General features: G+C 40.9%; 1 pseudogene; it reads right to left on the reverse strand.

Moving 5' to 3' along the window:
• Positions 1–3,211: 3,211 nt before the first annotated feature.
• LOC100358368 (glyceraldehyde-3-phosphate dehydrogenase pseudogene) lies at positions 3,212–4,512 on the reverse strand (annotated as a pseudogene).
• Positions 4,513–16,214: the final 11,702 nt, after the last annotated feature.

Below are 16,214 nucleotides of genomic sequence, written 5' to 3' on the forward strand. Positions count from 1 at the left end.
GATGTCAAAATGAATTACTATTCTGGGTATTGACTTAAGTTGCTGTTAGATACAAGCACTGGGATTTTGACTGAGGTTACCAAATTGTGCAGGATCTATAGCATCTTTCATATAACATTTTTTTGTTGTGTGAAATTTCACACAATGTACATCTTGGGTAGTAATTGTTTTCTAAAAGATGAATTCATTTGTAAAATTGCCTTTGAATGTTATTTAACACTGAATAAAATTATTATTGAAAAAAATAATTTGAGAAACAGAAGAATTTGAGGCAACCTAAAAGTTTACCTGCCTAGAAAATATTAACAGAAAATTTTGAAGATCTGAGGATAAATAGGGTATAAAACTATTTCTTCTTCTCCTCCTCCTCCTCTCCCTGTCTGTCTCCCCTCCTCTCTCTCCCTTCCCGCCCACCCTGCCCCTGCTCTCTTCTGCCTCTCCCTCCCTAAAGTTACCTTAGACAGGGCAGGCAAAGCTGAGGCTTGACTGTGTTGTGAGCACTTCCTATGTGGAGTGAAGTAAATTTATTTTCTCAATTTCTTTCATATGTATTTTTCAAATTAACAGAGTAAAATGACTATGGTGGATGGGTCTAGACATTTTAGTGTGTAGGTAGGGATTATCTCAGCCACAATAAGACATTCATTGATCGCCTAACTTCCTTGTTCCTAACTTAACTAGTCTCCCCTTCCCCAGTCCCTAAATCTGGGCAACTACTAATCTGTTTACTAACACTGCAGTTTTGTATTCTTGTGAAAGTCTCCATATATGGAATCATTCAATATTTAACCACTTGAGAGTGGCTTTCTTCACTCATCATAACAATATTTTTTTTTAAAAAAAGATTTATTTTTATTTATTTGAAAGCCAGAGTTACAGAGAGAGGGAGATTTTCCATCTGATGGTTCATCCACAAATGGCTACAACAAACCAGAAGCCTCTTCCAGGTCTCCCACATGGGTGGCAGGGGCCCAAGCACTTGGGCTATCTGCTGTTTTTCCCAGGCCATCAACAGGAAGCTGTATTAGAAACAGAGAAGCCAGGATGTGAACTGATTCCCATATAGGATGCTGGAGTTGCAGGCAACAGCTTTACCCTCTATACCACAATGTCAGCCCCAACATAACAACTTTAAAGTCTCTCCAATTGGCTGAGTCTATCAATAGTGTGTCACTTTTTGTTAGTGAGTAACTGCTATGGTTTAGATGTATTTTTTTTCTCTAAATGTGCATGAATAAGAAGCATGATCCCTATGTGGCTTCCTATGTTGGGAGGTAGTGAGATCTCTAAGGGCAGAGCCTAATGGGCCATTAAGTCATTGAGGGCACTGCCGTGGGAAGGGAGTAAGGTAGTTCTATGTGACCCTGAGTTTGTTCTTCTGAGAGCAAGTTATAAGAGCAAGCACAACCCTGGAATCTCTCCCTCTGGCTTCTTGACTTGGGATGGAATCTTCCACCTACATGTGTTTCCTCCACTGTGATGCTATCAAGAGTTCCTTCCCAGAGCAGAGCCCCAGTGCCGCTATACGTCCTTGAACCTCCAGAACTATGAGATAAATAAGCCTATTTTCCTTATAAAGTTACATGATCTTATATATTTCATCATAGTAGTTTTCCATTTTATGAATGCAGTGCAGGTTGTTTACCCATTCACTCATTGACAAACATTCAGAATTTTAGCTTTTGGTACTTATGCATAATGTTCCTATAAAAATTCATGTGCAGGATTTTGTGTGAACATAAGTTTTAATTTCTCTAGGAGAAATTCCTATGGGCCTTGCCTTCTTGCATTGCCATTACCATATTGTATGAGAGTTCCAGTGGTTGTGCTTTCTCACCAGCACTTGGTATTATTAGGATTTTTATTTGAATTTTTGTAATTGTTCAGGAATATCATATCATGGCTTTATTAGCATTTTCCTAATGAATAATTATGTTTAATAAGTCAGAGTTATAAAGAGAGGGGGAGAGACAGAGAAAGAAAGAGAGAGCTCTTCCATCCACTGGTTCACCCCCTTGATGGCTACACCAGTGAGCTCTAGGCCAGCTCAAAGCCAGGAGCCAGGAGGGAGCTTCTTCCAGGTCTCCCATGTGAGTAGCAGGGGCCCAAACATTTGGGCCATCTTCTGCTTCTTTTCCCAGGTCATTATCAGGGAGCTGGATTGGAAGTGGAGCAGCTAGAACAGGAACTGATGACTTTATGGGCTTCTGGCATCACAGGCAGTGACTTCTGTTCTACTGATCTGTGTGTCTATCCCCTCCCTAATTCCAGAACATTTTGATCAACTTCAGTGATCAAAATTCCTACCCACTTCCTATCCAGCTCCCTGCTAATGACCTGTGAGAGCAGTGGAAGGCATTTTGTTCATGAGTTTTTTGACCACTTGTATTTGTTCTTTTGAGAAATATCTATTCAGATCCTTTGCCCCCCCTTTTTTGCATTTTTGTTATTTTATTTTTATTTTTTTATTTTATTTTATTTTTTTTTTATTTTTTGACAGGCAGAGTGGACAGTGAGAGAGAGAGAGAGAGAGAGAGAAAGGTCTTCCTTTGCCGTTGGTTCACCCTCCAATGGCCGCCGCTGCAGCCGGCGCACCGCGCTGATCCGATGGCAGGAGCCAGGATCCAGGTGCTTTTCCTGGTCTCCCATGGGGTGCAGGGCCCAAGCACCTGGGCCATCCTCCACTGCACTCCCTGGCCATAGCAGAGAGCTGGCCTGGAAGAGGGGCAACCGGGACAGAATCCGGCGCCCCAACCGGGACTAGAACCCGGTGTGCTGGCGCCGCAAGGTGGAGGATTAGCCTATTGAGCCACGGCGCCGGCTGTTATTTTAAACTATTTCAAATAATACATAAAAATGTAAAATGAGTTTAATGAGTTAATTTTTAAAAGATTTATTTATTTATTTATTTATTTGAAAGATTGCATTACAGAAAGAGGGAGAGAGACAGAGATCTTCCATCTGCTGGTTCTTCCCCTTTAAATGGCCACAGTGATGGAGGTTGGGCCAGGCTGAAGCTGAGAGCCTGGAACTCCATGTGGATGGCAGGGGCCCAAGCACTTGGACTATCTTCCATTGCTTTCATAGGCACATTAGGAGGAATTGCTTAGGAAATAGAATAGCTGAGACTTGAACCCTTGCCCATATTTGATGCCAACGTTGCAGGTGACAGCTTCACCAGCTATGCTACAACATTGGTCCCATTGAATCATTTCTTTTTTTTTTTTTTTTTTGGGTGCAGAAGACTTTATTGATGGTTTCATGACAAGGTAGGGCTCCCTAAGCCCCTCCCCTCCTCCAGGGGGTCTGGGATGGAAACTGTGAAGAGGGGCAGATTCTCAGCGTGGTGGGGACTAAGTGAGGGCAGGGACTCCCCAGCGGCTGAGGGCCTCTCGTCCTCCTCTGGTGCTCTCGCTGGGGCCGGTGGTTTGAGGGCTCTTACTCCTTGGAGGCCATGTGGACCATGAGGTCCACCACCCTGTTGCTGTAGCCAAATTCGTTGTCGTACCAGGAAATGAGCTTCACAAAGTGGTCATTGAGGGCAATGCCAGCCCCAGCATCGAAGGTGGAGGAGTGGGTGTCACTGTTGAAGTCGCAGGAGACGACCTGGTCCTCGGTGTAGCCCAGGATGCCCTTCAGGGGGCCCTCGGATGCCTGCTTCACCACCTTCTTGATGTCGTCATACTTAGCAGCTTTCTCCAGGCGGCAGGTCAGGTCCACGACAGACACGTTGGGGGTGGGCACACGGAAGGCCATGCCAGTGAGTTTCCCGTTCAGCTCGGGGATGACCTTGCCCACAGCCTTGGCAGCGCCAGTGGAGGCAGGGATGATGTTCTGGGCGGCCCCGCGGCCGTCACGCCACAGCTTCCCAGAGGGCCCGTCCACGGTCTTCTGGGTGGCGGTGATGGCGTGCACCGTGGTCATGAGCCCCTCCACGATGCCGAAGTGGTCGTGGATGACCTTGGCCAGGGGGGCTAAGCAGTTGGTGGTGCAGGATGCGTTGCTGACAATCTTGAGAGAGTTGTCATACTTCTCGTGGTTCACGCCCATCACAAACATGGGGGCATCGGCAGAGGGGGCAGAGATGATGACCCTTTTGGCTCCGCCCTTCAAATGAGCCCCGGCCTTCTCCATGGTGGTGAAGACGCCAGTGGATTCCACCACGTACTGGGCACCAGCATCACCCCACTTGATGTTGGCGGGATCTCGCTCCTGGAAGATGGTGATGGCCTTCCCGTTGATGACCAGCTTCCCGTTCTCAGCCTTGACCGTGCCGTGGAACTTGCCATGGGTGGAATCATACTGGAACATGTAGACCATGTAGTGGAGGTCAATGAATGGATCATTGATGGCGACAACATCCACTTTGCCAGAGTTAAAAGCAGCCCTGGTGACCAGGCGCCCAATGCGGCCAAATCCGTTCACTCCGACCTTCACCATCGTGTCTCGGGGACGCGCTTGCACTGCACGAGAAGAAGCGGCTGCCTGTCGAACGGGGCGGAGCAGAGAGCCTGAATCATTTCTTAACTGGATTGTTTTGTTTTTGTTGAATTGCTTGTTTATTTAATTCCAACAAGCATTTTACTGAATAGATATATAATACTGGCTACACTTCATTAAAAAAATTAAAATAGAATCTGCAAATTGCCACCTTCAATTCCATACCTCTGCCCTTTATTTCATGAGAAATAATTATTGTGAGCTTGATTTATGCTAACTTACTACATTGAAAGCAATGTCTTGTCCATGCATATAAACCTGTGAACTAAATATGCTATTTTTCAGTTCTTTTTAAATTTACATTATCAGTGTGTTTATAACTACAGAGTCTACCTGGATGAACTGGCTCATGAAGATAAGGCAGAGTGACAGAGAATGAAGGAGAGACAGAGATGAAAGATCTTCTATTCACTGGCTCACTCCCCAAATGGCCAGAATGGTTAGAGTTGGGCCAAATCAAAGCCAGGAGCCAGGAGCTTCTTCTGGGTCTCCCATGTGGGTGCATGGGCCCAAGCACTTGGGCCATCTTCCACTGCTCTCACAGGTCATTAGCAGGGAGCTGGATAGGAAGTGGGTAGGAAGTGGAGCAACTGGGACTCGAACCAGTGTAGGATGCCTGCGCTGCAGGCAGAGACTTAACCTACTCTGCCACAGGGCCATCCCAAATGTGCTTTGCTTGTTCAAAATGTGACATAACAATCTGGACTTGACATTGGTTAAAATTTTTAGCTCTATAGTCATTTTGCGATACTTTGGCAAAATGAGAATGTCTGCAAGATAGGGATAGTAAGATATTTATGAGAATGAATAAAACTAGAATATGGTGGTAACTCTCTCTGTGATGAATGGGACACCTCTCATGTCCTATTTCTGGTCCTCTGAGTTCCTTGTCTGTATGTGCCTGTGTTATTGTGGGCTCTAACTTCATTTGATCTAACAGTGTCTCATGCACACCATCTCTCTCTCACCTCCACTTCAGGGTTTTCATTTTCACCCAGGGACAAGGGACACTAAGAGTAAGCAAGAGTTAATGTTTTGTGTAGCAAACTTTTGATTGATTGGAGATAGGAGCAAATTATTTTGCTATTCTCTTTCAAAGAATGGTCCTGAGACCTGAGCCTTTTGTATCTGTAGTCCGGAAATCAAGTAATCAATGTGTTTATTGTCAGCCACCTGATAACAAACCTTTGCATTATCTCACACTCCACCCCTACTTCCCTTCCTTTGTACCCACTTCTGCTCCCTTCTGCAGTCCCTAATCACGTATTAGCACTTAAAGCTGTGTCTAAGGTTTTATTTTCTGAGGAACCTTGGCCAAAATACAATCATTACTTAATTAGAAGACTTATGTGAAGTATAACACACTATGAGGTTGACTATGCATATTAAATAATTATTGTAGTTTTCTTCATTTTTTTAAAGATTTTATTTATTTATTTGAGAGGCAGAGTTATAGACAGAGAGAGGGAGAGACAGAGAGAAAGGTCTTTTATTCGTTCGTTCACTCCCCAAATGACCACAACAACTGGAGCTGAGCCTTAGCTGAGTCTTAGATGGAGTTCCTGGCTCCTGGCCTAGCCTTTACCATTGTAGCTATTTGGAGAATGAACCAGGAGCTTCTTTGAGGTTTCCCATGTGGGTGCAGGGGCCAAGCACTTGGGCCATCCTCTACTGTTTTCCCAGGCCACAGCAGAGAGCTGGATCTGAAGAGGAGCAGTGGGACAGGAACCAGCACCCATAGGGGATGCCAGCTCTGCAAGTGGAGGCTTGGCCTGTTACCATAGCACCTGCCTCTGTGGTTCATTTCTTGCTTCTCATTTTAAATTTAATTCCTATTTCCTCTTTCCACTGCTGCACACTCAAATACATTCTGACCTTTTGTCTAACAGGTATATGTTCAAGGAAACTGTGCTCAGTAAGTAATTGTTTTTCTGGGTTCTTTTAATAAAAACGTAAGTAATTGGGGTGGTGTGTTGGCACAGTAGGTTAAGTTGCCACCTGTGATGCCAGAATCCCATATGAGTGATGGTTCAAGTCCCAGCTGCTCCACCTCTGATCCGGCTCCCTGTTAAAGCACCTGAGAAAGTGGCAGAAAATGGCCCAAGTGCTTGGAACCCTGCCATATGGGACTTAGAGTTCCTGGCTCCTGGCCTACCCTTGACCATTGTGGCTATTTGGAGAATGAACCAATGGATGAAAGATTTCTCTCTCTCTCTTTCTCTATAATAAACGAATACATCTTAACAAAAAGTATCCTTAAGCAGTACATAATATGGAGTAAAGTTGATTTTTAAGTCTCCTTAAAATCACATACCAACTTAGCATCAAAATTTATAACATCCTTGGGTGTTTAAAATTGTCATGTGGTGTAAGCATGATAGCAGGCCATTTATCTTATGCAGAACAGTAATTGGGACTCAGGGAGACAGTGACTTACCTTAGATTACACAGGAGATAATTGTCAGAACCAGAATCATGAGTCTACCAGAATTTTTTGTTTTCCCTTAGCCATAACAGAAGTTAGCAATCACCAGGTCTGGTAAATGAGCAGATTTTATTTTGGGCACATCTATGAGCAGTGTCTGTCATACAGTGTGATGGTTCAATTGATGTCACTTGTTAAAGCTTTCTAGTTTGTAATGCTATATATAAAATGAATAAATAATAATATAAATTATATATAATTGTATATATAAATATATTAATGAAATATATAATAGTTGATGAAAACTTGAATAGAATGAATCAATTGTTCAGCAGAAGCAAGTTTCACTTCACCTAAGCTTTCATCCTGATGCATCCTATGTACCGTTATCAGTGTATATTATTCTAAATATACATTATTTGCTTATTTATACAACCTCATTTAAAGCTTTCATTGGTACAAACAGTGGGATATATTGTTTCTGCAAGTAAGAGATGTTTCTGGTATTTAGTGAACATTGTCTTGTACAGCAAAATGGACAAATATATATCTGTGGTCCAAATTTAAACATAGTCAAGTGTGAAATGTAAATATATTGTATGTTATGTAAATGTGTATTATGCATTATGTATTATAGGTAACTATAGCTTTTAATTTTTATATTTTTTCATTTCTAGAATAATTTTTGTATTATAAAAGTATATTACCAAATACTTGGTATTATAAAATATCATCAAATGTAAAATACTTTAAAAAGCTTTTGATAATCAAGCTAAGTTAAAATACAGTATTTCTTTATTGTAGTATGTATCACATGTTTTCACCTTTTCGGTAATTCGTGTCTGCTTTTTACTATAGGTTTTTCAACTGATAGTTGAGGTAATAATTAGTTACTGCTTAGTTATCAACAAATCCTATTTCAATACTTTGAGTGTGTACAATAAATGGGAAACCGAAATATTTTTTCTGTGTGTCAACATTCTCACTCCTCGTACTTCATTAAATCAAGATGATATAAATCCCTGAAGACTGAAGAACAAATTTTAGAGCTGTATTGATTTAACCTTCCCTTTGTAAATATTTCATAGTTCTATAATGTGCAAATGCAGTCACACGCAGAACAAAGGATGGCACTTGTGTTAGTATGCAGAGGGGATAACTGACAGCTTTTATTACACCATTTAGAAAATAATACATATGAAAATGTGTAAGGATATTTTGTCATTATTATGGATGTCAAGAATTGCTGAAATATTGTTTTTAAAAATGATTTTCGTATAGAGTACTTTAAATCCTTTTGCCTTGAATAGGTTAATTTTTTCTCTTACTACTTTTTCAAATTATTTATTGGTTCTTTGCAAGTAAGAGTCTTTTGTTGCTTTTGTTGGCCTTTAATCTCTCTCTTATTGACACTGTGGAGAAAGTCAGAATTTAAATATGTGATATTCTGGTTGCTTCCATAATAGCATGGTATTTTAGAAAACATTATTTAAATAAATATTTCATTGACAGTTCCATCAAAGAAAAAGTAACCTTTCTCATCTGAAGATTAGACACAAGGCTGTAAAAATGATAAGTATGCTAACTACTGTTTCATATTTTCTTTTTTTTTAGACTTTATATAAAGTAAGGCCATAGCCAACATGGAAGATTTTTGTGAATACTGATAGATCAAAATATAACAAAATTAGTTTTTTGCTGCTATAAAAATGACAGGAAAAGGAAGATGATGGGGTGAACATTTAGCCTAGCAGCTCATATACTTTAAGGTGTGTGATTGGCACACTGGAATGTGATACCTGGCTTTGGCTCCTGGCTCCAGCTTCCTGCCGAGGCAGAACTTGGGAGCCAGTAGTGATGGCTGAGGTGGTTGGGTTCCTGCCACCCACATGGGATACTGGATTGAGTTCTTGGCTCACTCCTGGTTTCGTCTGTAGCTAGGCTCTTGTGGGCATTTGAAGAGTGGATCTGTGGATAGGAGTTGGTTCGTTTCTCTCTCTCTCTCTCTTTCTATTTCTCAGAAAAAAGGAAAAGATGATGGTGATTTGTTCTTTCAAAGCTACTTACTTTGCTAAGGAGACAGAGAAAATGAATCTATTGGTCAATGATGACACTGGTATTATGAGATACCAGTGTAACCGACTTTTATTAAACTAAAAATATGCTGTTTGCATCACACACACACACACACACACACACTATAGCGTAAGATTATTTTAGACTTTTATGGGCCAGCAAGTCACTAGATTGAACCAAAAATTCAGTCTATACCCAAGCAATTTACTTTTAGAGTTCTAGGAATAAGGTAATAAGGTTCACCTATAAAGAGAGTTTTTGTGAACAGGGGCTGAGGCTTTTCACTAGAGGGCAAACTTTAATCAGTTCAGATTCACTTTTCAGTATCTAATCTGTGCTCAGCTTGCTCATAAAATTTTACCATGAAAACATAATACAGATATGTAAAGAAGGCTAATAACATTTCATTTCTTACCCTCTTACTCTTTTAAGAATGGATAAGTTCTATTACTGTATCAGTGGTTTGTGTGTGTGCATGTGTGAGTGCAAATGTTCACATATGTGCAATGTGTGATACTGTACCCTGTGATCTCATATAAAATAAATTTTATTTTCTTGGAGAAAATTTAAACTTTATTGATCTTAATATTTCTGATTATTCCCTCACAGTGCTTTCTATATGGAAATGTCTACATTTCTCATCACACTTTCAATTTAAAGCATAGTCAAAGCATAGCTCTCACAAATGACCCCCCAACACTGCCAGTTTCTCAAATATATACCTAAGAAATCTTGCTATTTGGGAATTGTAGCCACTTTATTAATCCCCCCCACTAAGGTGACTTTTTCTTGGTTATTTTCAATCTTTTTCCCCATCCATATTTTCAGGATAACCTCTGGGCATCCATTTTCCTATGTTCTATAATAACTGAAGTACAATTACTTATTTCGGTCAACAAGTATTTATTGATTACATGCAATGTGCCAGATATATCCTTTCAACATAAGCTTGGGTTTAGGGAAATCTGTGTCCTAAGGACAATCTGCTTGATTTCTGTGCATACCCCACCGACATTTTAAAAAGTGTCCAGTGTGATGTAATGACTTCTTGGTAGATGCAAGTGTCTTTATCTGGGCACTTGGAAAACAAATATCTACAAAGAGAAGGAGACAAAGTAAAGGAAACATAAAGCTTATACTCGTCTGTTTACTGAACATTCAAATGAATGCAAACAAATATTATTAAACACCTTGCATGTCCCAGGCAATTTCCTGCCCTTTCAAAACTGAAAAGAGACAAAACAGAAAAATATATCTTGTCAGGGGAAATAGTCCACAAACAATAAGGCTATAAATCAGAAAGTGATTATTACTGCTATTATTAGATGGTTATAAGTCCTATAGAAATAGTTAGATGACTTTAAGACCCATGGAAAACAAAAAGAAAAATAAGGCCAAGGGAAACATTATCAGGAGTGCTTGTGAGCTGTGGCACTTTTCAGTTTTCCATGGGCTGGCTGGTCAGGATAAAATTCCCTGGGAAGGGGGATGGGATCTGACCTGAGATTTCAAGGAGGTGAGAGATTCAGCCTGGAGGAAAGATGACACTCCAGGCAGCAGAAACAGCCAGGGCCAACTGGAAGGGACAAGCACTAAGAAGACTATGTGACTGTGGAGCTGTCAAGTGATCTAAGGGAGGAAATAGATTCTAGGAGGCCATAACTGACCAGATTTGTGATTCAAAGGACTGATCTGGCTGCTGTGCTAAGAATAGACCATCAGGGAGGAAGTACAAAGGAAGTGCATGAGGAGGAAGGCTTCTGGCAATCCACTTGGGACGTGATGGTGGCTGAGACTTGGGGGCAGCCCTGCGAGTTGTGGGAAGTGAACAGATTCTGGATATTTGAAACATATCCAACATTCTCAATAGTGGGATCTGAAGAAAGTGGAGAGTCAGTGATGATGTCTTAGCTTTGGTCTAAATACTGGTCAAGATGGACACAAAAAATAATGTGGAAGACTGCAGGTGCGGCTGGTTTGTGTCAGGGAAGAACAGGAGTTCAGTTTCAGACAAATAGTGGAAAAATAAAGAAGTTAGCTAAATATGTGTCTAGACCTCCAGAGAGAGGTATGGGCAAGAGACATCATTGTCAGTCATCACCATATAAGAAGATACTAGTAAACTAAGCCAGGCACAGAAAGAAAAATAGTCTATTATCTCCTTTACCTATGAAATATAAAGAAAAAAGATTAAAAATACAGAGATAGAGCATGAAACAATCTTACCATGGCTGACGGGTGGTAAATAAATTGGGGAGATGTACATCAAAGAATAAAGAGTAGTAGCAGCTGCCATTATGGCTCAGCACGTTAAGCCACCGCTAGTGACACTGGCACCGCATATGGGAGCGCTGATTTGAGTCCTGGCTGTTCTCCTTCTGATCTATCATTCCTGCTAATAGACCTGGGAAGGCAGCAGAAGATAATTCAGATGCTTGGGCTCCTGTAACCCATCTGTGGGACCAAGCTGTGGTTTCTAGCTTCTGAGTTCAGATTAGTCCAGACCTGGCTGTTGTGACCATTTGGGGAGTGAATTCTCTCCGTCTTTCTTTCTCTAACCCTCTCTCTATGTGCCTCTCCCTATGTCTCTGATGCTCCACCTTTCGATTAAATAAATAAATCTTTTTTTTAAAAAAGAATAGAAAGTAGTAGATATATAGAATATAGAATAGTGTTACAACATGAGTATTGTTAATAAAATGATAATTTTTTAGGGATTTTTGTTAAAAAAGTAGATTCTACCTGCTTTTATCACCAAAAGAATAATTATGTATGATGATTAATATGTTAATCTGCTTTAGTATTGTAGTCATTTTATTGTCTACATGCATCATACAGTACCAAGTTGTAAAATTCAAATATATATAGTAAAATATTACTTATTTTATAAACATATAATAAAGTTTATTAAAAAATCTTAGAGCAGGCATTTGGCTCAGCGCTGGAGTGGCTGCTTTGGGATGCCTGTGTTCATATCAGAGTGCCTTGTTCAAGTCCTAGCTACTTTGCTTCCCATCCAGCTTACTGCTAATGTACACCTGGGGCAGCAGCAGGGGATAGCTCAAGCAGTTGGGTTTCTGCCACTCCTATGGGTCTTCCATGGATCTCCCCATGGGAGATCTGGATTGGATTAAAGGCTCCTGGCTTTGACCTGCCCAGCTCTGGCTGTTGTGGACAGTTGGGCAGTGAACCAATGGATGAAAGGTTCCTCTCTCTTTCTCTCTCTCTGTTCCACTGCCTTTCCAAATTAAAATTAAAATTAAAATTAAAATTAAAATTAAAAAAAAGCATATCAACATGAGGGTAGATGGGATCACCAATTAGGGTGAGTGCCAGTAAAGACAAGAAGTGATAAATGGATGTCAGATCTCCCTAACATTAGCAGGCATGGAGAGGAGATTTCTCCAGAGATGTTAAAGAAGGTGAAGTACGTGGAGTGTATTAAGGTAAAAGGATCCATTAACAGTGGTAAATGCAGCTGATAGGTCAAGAGAGAATGAGGCTAAGAATTAATATTTCAGAAAATTTGGAAGGTTCAAACACAAGTCCTACAGTAAATTATTCTTCTTTGCAAGATAAACACCAAAAGCTTTAAGAGGCAGTAGCATTATCAAGTTGGGGGCTCATAACAGGAAATGGTACTTTGGAGTGCTGAGTACCTTGAACTAAAGGAGATTGGGAAGCCCCAGAAGCAGCCTCAGAAGCATGTTCTCTGTGACCTTCTCCTGCCCTCCTGTCTCTTGCCCTTCTCTCCCCCTAAAATAAACCAGAATTTCTCTTTCCTAAGGCAGGTAATAGAAACTAGAATCCCTTTCTCCCAAGACAAGTCATGAAACCTAGAAAGATCACTTCTCCGTTTTGGAAAACCCTCATTCTATATGTATCCTGCTTCATCCCTGGGAAGAAAAAAATTGCTATATAGAGAGGCTGATAACAATCTGACAGAGAGGCTCTGTCCTCAATCCATTACCACTAGGTCTCACTCTTTCCTGTCACATTTTTACATGACTGACTGGTCTTCATTGGACCCAACCATAAAAAATGCAGTTTCTCTTGGGTCTTGAAGATGCCAATGTTACATAAAACTTTTGATTTGGGGGCCGGCGCTGTGGTGCAGTGGGTTAACACCCTGACCTGAAGCGCCAGCATCCCATATGGGTGCTGGTTCTAGTCCTGGCTGCTCCTCTTCAGATCCAGCTCTCTGCTGTGGCCTGGGATAGCAGTAGAAGCTGGCCCAAGTCCTTGAGCCCCTGCACCTGCACGGGAGACCCAGAGGAAGCTTCTGGCTCCTGACTTCGGATCGGCACAGCTCCTGCCATTGTGGCCAATTGGGGAGTGAACCATCGGATAGAAGACCTCTCCCTCTCTGCTTCTCCTCTCTATATGTGTAATTCTGACTTTCAAATAAATAGATATTTAAAAAAATACTTTTGATTGAACAAATTCTCTGTATTTTTCTCTTGTTAACCTGTCTTTTCTTATTGAAGTGTTGGCTGTGATTCTTAATTATGGGTGATGAAATGAATCACACACCTTCTGACACTCTACCATCATGAAAACCCCCGTCTTTGGAATCATTTAGAGCTGTGTTTGGGTCTTAGCTCTGTTACCCAATATTTTATGACTTTGGGGGAGTCACTTAACTTTCCTGAACCTCAATTTCCTGTCTGTAAGAAGTAGATAATAATACCTACTTCAAAAGGTGGCTGGAAAGATGAAATATTTAAGTTGTGATAAGTGCTGATAAATGTTAGTTGCTGTTATTATTATAATTATTATTAATTTTAAACCTTATTGGGCTACTTCAAATGTGGCCCCATCCCACTATCCAGCCTTGTTGTTTACTATGTTCTAAAAAAGCCTTTCATGTCCAAGGTTCTTGCTCATTAGCCCTCCAGTATTTTGTGCATTCTCTCTTCCCCTTCTAGTCTTCTTTTTGTTAGTCTTTAGCTGTTAGTCTGTTTTCCCCAGGTTAGAAAATTGTCCACTTACATTTGACTACCATGATTCTACCAATTCTTAAAACTCTTGATCAAGTCCTACTTTTTTCTGGACACTTCCTTTATCATCCCTGTCAGATGTAGCTTCACTCTCTTTTGAACCAATGCAGCAATAGTAACTGCACTGTCAATCTGTCTTCAACACATACTGCATCAGGACAAGTCTGCATGCATACTTTATTCTGTCAAACTACAGAGCAAGTTCTAAGAGGTTAGAGTTATAAGTAACTCCAGGAAGGCACTATCATGGCAATCCCCACATCATTCCTTCTGTGTTAATTGACAGGGGATTCTCATAAAACAAAATATGAGACTTTAGCCAAGTACTGTACCTTTCAGGACTAATAGGGATAAAAAACAAGTTGATTTTTTAGGACTAAATGAGAAAACAGATGAAAAATGCCTAGAAGACACCTAACACACATACACACACACACACAAACACTAAGCCTAATGATTTTCAGTTATCATTTGTTAAAGCACATTTTTGTATAAAATTTTGTTTTTCTGCTGTATGAATATTTCAGACACAGAGTCAAGTGAAGTTTATTAGAGTCCTTGGATGTGCCAGGCACTGTGCTGGGAGTTTTCTTAGATATTGCCACATTTAACATTTAAACAATCCTTTTAAAAGTTTTAAAGATTTATCTGAGCCAGTGAGAGATGAGGTAGGGGAGATAGATAAATAGATAGATGATAGATAGATAGATAGATAGATAGATAGATAGATATAAATAAATCACTTCCGTCTGCTAGTTCATTCCCCAGATGCCTGTAATAGCCAGGGCTCAGCAGCCAGGTGCCAGGAAATCAATCCAGGTCTCCCACTTGGGTGGCAGTGACCCATATACTTGATCCATCACCAGCTGCCTTCCAGGGTGTGCTTGATCCAAAGTGGATTTGGAACTTGAACCTGGGCACTCCAAATACGGGATGTGATATCCCAAGTAGTGGTTTAACCTGCTGTGCCACAAAGCCCACACCATACATCCTAAAAGAATCTTATAGATATGAAAATTTTCATTTGTTAAATAAATGAGCAATATGAGCTTCAGAGTGGCTAAGCAACTTATCTAATATATATTCAGTATCACAAGATTCTAAGTTTAATATTCTTTCATATGCATTAATGATAATTCTAACATCAATACTTAATAAGCACTGAATATGTGTAAGGCATTATCCTGACTTAAACATATATTACATCATTTAATTACCACCTAAGGGGTAGCTGCCAATGTCCTTCTTGGGATTCACTAAATCAAGCCATTGCCCTACTTCACACAGGTAGGAATTGTACAGCAAGGACTTAAATTCAAATTGATATGATTCTGTAGTCAGTACTTGCCCTACTCCTTTAAATATCCATTAGTTCAAGTGCTTATTTGTGTCAAACAAGAGTCAATTTGAGTGGTGGGAACACACACATTTTGTTTCAGTGTGACAACACTGCACATTGGTCCTAAAATATCACTGGTTAGGAAACACTGGTCTTAGATCTCCAGTTTTTATTTTTCAATTGAGCTGCTCATGGAACCCTTGAAATACCTTCAGAATCTTAAACTCCATGTCCTTCCTCTCCTCCTTTGCTCGAGTAGCTCCTGTGCATTCTTCAAGTCTTGGAATAATTGAAATCTCTTCTTGGGAAATTTTCCTCCTACCTCCAGGCTCAGGAGGGGCAATTGTATTTCAGGCATGTGACCTGGATCAGTCTCTATAATCCAACAACCACATTTTCCTCTGCACTAAATTCTTTTTTTTTTTTTTTTTTTTGACAGGCAGAGTGGACAGTGAGAGACAGAGACAGAGAGAAAGGTCTTCCTTTGCCATTGGTTCACCCTCCAATGGCTGCCGTGGCCGGTGTACCGCGCCTATGCAAAGGCAGGAGCCAGGTGCTTCTCCTGGTCTCCCATGGGGTGCAGGGCCCAAGTACCTGGGCCATCCTCCACTGCACTCCCTGGCCACAGCAGAGAGGTGGCCTGGAAGAGGGGCAACCGGGACAGAATCTGGCGCCCCGACCGGGACTAGAACCCGGTGCCATGGTGCTGGCCCTAAATTCTTTTTAAATTTATTTTATTTGAGTTAAAGAAGGGGGGGGGGCAGTGAGAGAGAGAGATAAATCTTCCATTTACTGGTTCATTACTCAGATGGTTGCATCGACCAGGGCTGGGCCAGGCTAGAGCCAGGAGCCAGGAGCTTCTTCCAGGTTTCCC

The sequence above is a fragment of the Oryctolagus cuniculus genome, chromosome 1, assembly GCF_051225735.1.
Source record: "Oryctolagus cuniculus isolate XC-2025 breed Fujian yellow rabbit chromosome 1, ASM5122573v1, whole genome shotgun sequence".
In the NCBI taxonomy this organism is placed as follows: Eukaryota; Metazoa; Chordata; class Mammalia; order Lagomorpha; family Leporidae; genus Oryctolagus; species Oryctolagus cuniculus.